The sequence below is a fragment of the Palaemon carinicauda genome, chromosome 2 (genome assembly GCF_036898095.1).
Source record: "Palaemon carinicauda isolate YSFRI2023 chromosome 2, ASM3689809v2, whole genome shotgun sequence".
Lineage (NCBI taxonomy): Eukaryota > Metazoa > Arthropoda > Malacostraca > Decapoda > Palaemonidae > Palaemon > Palaemon carinicauda.
The window spans coordinates 108770200-108774271 of record NC_090726.1 but is presented as its reverse complement, the minus strand read 5'-3'; positions in this window follow the sequence as shown (position 1 = coordinate 108774271).

Genomic DNA, 4072 nt, shown 5'->3' with positions numbered 1-4072 from the left:
TCGAAAGAAAAATCTGTTAAAGATACTCACTAGACTTGCCGAGTGAACAATGCACGTAAACTTCCAGTTTTAATAGAGGCAAAGCTATCATACATGAATCTTAGTTAATTTAGCAATGGAAGAAAAGGTTAAGTCTAAAGTTTGCTATAGGACTTTTTTTTTTTTTATGTTCGTAGTGGCTCAGGAGTTTTCAGAAACGATAAATAAAAATTAGAATTAAACGAAGTTTCTGAACTAAAACTGTAAATAATAGAAAGAAAGAAACTGTTATCGTTAATAAGGAATCTCTCTCTCTCTCTCTCTCTCTCTCTCTCTCTCTCTCTCTCTCTCTCTCTCTCTCTCTCTCTCTCTCTCTCTACGTATATATATATATATATATATATATATATATATATATATATATATATATATATATATATATATATATATATATATATATATCGATAGATAGATAGATAGATAGTTAGATAGATAGATATCATATATATGATCGTTTATGACAAAAACACACACACACATACACCTTTCACACACACACACACACACACACACACACACACACACATATATATATATATATATATATATATATATATATATATATATATATATATATATATATATATATGATAAATTGTGCACATTTTTACGTGTTTTTCATATTCAAATAAGCCATATATATATATTTTTTTTTTCATACATTAATGTCTGGATTCTCTTAACGACCTCGGGATCAGAGCCCCAGGCGAAATCACACAAAGACAAGAGCTTGGCTCCGGCCGGGAATCGAACCCTGGTCGGCAAGCCTGTATAGACAGTGACTAAGCCACTTGGCCACGAAGAAGGATAAAAGTCAATGACAATTCTTCTGTACTTATACCTGTCGAATTCAGGTATTTTGTACTTAGAATTGAAATCAACCCATCCTCACCATCGTAGCCAATTGGTAGTTTGTTACTTGGCATTCAATTAATGATAAATTTTGCACCCCTGCGAGTTAGTGCAAATGCGTCTTATTGAAAAAGATTGACTATAGTTACTACCAGCTGAGAATGAATCTACAACTACCAGTTTCCTTCGCCTCCCATTCATCATCATTATCATCATCCTTCTCTTAGGCCTATTGACACAAAAGGACTCGGTTAGATTTCTCCAGTCGTCTGTATTTTGAGCTTTTAAACCAATAGTCCTTAGCCATGTAGGCCTGGGTCTTCCGGCTCTTCTAGTGCCTTTTGGAGCCCAGTTGCAAGTTTGGTGAGCTAATCTCTCTTGGGGAGTGTGAAGAGCATGCCCAAACCATCTCCATCTACCCCACACCATGATCTCATCCACATATGGCACTCGTGTAATCTCTTTTATAGTTTCATTTCTAGTCCTGTCCTGCCATTTAATTCCAAATATTCTGATAATGATAATAGTAATAAAGTAATAATAATAATAATAATAATAATAATAATAATAATAATAACTGTAACTATATAATAATAATAATAATAATAATAATAATAATAATAATAATAATAATAATAATAATTATAATGATAATAATTATAATGATAATAATAATACTCTTCCCTCCTTGGCCGGAGTGTTGATCTCATCAATAGGAGTTCTCTCCAACAACCCAATCGATCCTGTAGGGCCTTAAATGAAAGGGCGCCGTCAAACGGATAAGGGGCCCCTTATACACTCAAGGCTCACTTCAGATTTGTGAATCCAAGGCCGTTCTCAAGGCTTTCTTCTCTGCTTGTCTCTCTCACCATTCCACTGATCTCTTCGCTCAAGCCTTGCTAAGTAATCTCACATTATTATTATTATTATTATTATTATTATTATTATTATTATTATTATTATTATTATTATTATTATTATTTAGAAAAGCAGGATACCACAAGCCCAGGGGCCCCAATAGGGAAAATAGCTCAGTGAGGAAAGGAAAAAAAAGGAAAAATAAAATATTTTAAAAATAGCAACAACATTGAAATAAATATTTCCTATATAAACTATAAAAGCTTCAACAAAACTAGAGAGAGAGAAATTAGATAGAATAGTGTGCCCGAGTGTACCCTCAAGCAAGAGAACTCTAACCCAAGACAGTGGAAGACCATGGTACAGAGGCTATGGCACTATCCAATACTAGAGAACAATGGTTTAATTTTGGAGTGTCCCTCTCCTAGAAGAGCCGCTTACCATTGCTAAAGAGTCTCCTCTACCCTTACCAAGAGGAAAATAGCCACTGAACAATTAGAGTACAATAGTTAACCACTTGGGTGAAGAAAAATTGTTTGGTAATCAGTGTTGTCAGGTGTATGAGGACAGAGGAGAATCTGTAAAGAATATGCCAGACTATTCGGTGTATGTGTAGGCAAAGTGAAAGCGAACCGTAACCAGAGAGAAGGATCCAATGTAGTACTGTGTGGCCAGTCAAAGGACCCCATAACTCTTTAGCGGTAGTATCTCAACGGGTGACTGGTACCCTGGCCAACCTACTACCCTTAAATATCCGTAAGAAAGAAGAATTTTTTTTAAATACAAGTGATTATAGTCCATTTCTTTTAGCGAGTCATATTTGCACCGACTCGCAACGGTGCCCTTTTAGCTCGGAAAAGTTTCCTGGTCACTGATTGGTTAGAATTATTTTGTCCAACCAATCAGCGATCAGGAAACTTTTCCGAGCTAAAAGGGCACCGCTGCGAGTCGGTGCAAAATATTACTCGCTATAAGAAATGGACTTTAGTTATAGGAGGCTAATTGGGTATGGCTAGGCCCTCGGGATCATTGAAAGGTAATCTCTCTCAAAACAGATGAACAAAAGGAGATTATTTTTCCTTAATATAACCTCTAATGATCATAAGAATAGAGCTGTGTTATTTGTTATTTTTTCCTTATTTATGGTACCTGAAAGCATCTGACCCTTTAAACCACCCATATCTTCATAAACAATATACAATGACCCGCCTCCCCCCCCCAATAGACAGTACGTTTCAATGTGTAGGTAGTAGGTTGGCTAGGGCACCAGCCGCCCGTTGAGATACTACCGCTAGAGAGTTATGGGGTCCTTTGACTGGCCAGACAGTACTACATTGGATCCTTCTCTCCGGTTACGGTTCTTTCCCTTTGCCTACACAGACACCGAATAGTTTGGCCTATTCTTTACAGATTCTCCTCTTTTCTCATACGCCTGACAGCACTTGGGATTACCAAACAATTCTTCTTCACCCAAAGGGTTAACTACAGCACTGTAATCGTTCAGTGGCTACTTTCCTTTTGGGTAGGATAGAACAGACTCTTTAGCTATGGTAGGCAGCTCTTCTAGGAGAAGGACACTCTAAAATCAAACCATTGTTCTCTAATCTTGGGTAGTGCTATAGCCTCTGTACCATGGTCATCCACTGTCTTGGGTTAGAGTTCCCTTGCTTGAGGGTACACTCGGGCACGCTCTTCTGTTCAATTTCTCTTCCTCTTGTTTTATTAAACTTTTCGTAGTTTATATGGGAAATATTTATTTTAATGTTGTAGCTGTTCTTTAAAATATTCTATTTTCCCTTGTTTCTTTTCCTCACTGGGCTATTTTCCCTTTTGGGGCCCCGGGCCTTATAGCATCCTGCTTTTCCAACTAGGGTTGTAGCTTAGCATTTAATAATAATGATAATGATAATAATAATAATAATAATAATAATAATAATAATAATAATAATAATAATAATAATAATAACTGAAAGTGTCAGATATCTAAGGATTCCTTTCGAAATAATTCCTTGTAATAATATCTAACAAAGACTCACTTTTCAAACATTCTTGTTTTATGGTGGATTATAATACATCTGAAATATATATTTTTATTTGTATGGGAAACATTCAATCTTCGTTGTTTTTTTTTTTTTTTTACAATTTTGCTTAGAAACTTGAAGTCGAAAGAAACTGTGAAGGTATTTTAACGCCTTTAATTTTTTTTTTTTTTTGTAACTTTCCTGACTGGTTTGAGTTTCGCTCAAACTCGTTAGTTCCTTTAATGTCTACAACCTCACGATCCTTGTGAGCTAAGGTTGGAAGGGGCCCTGTTTGGGGGAGC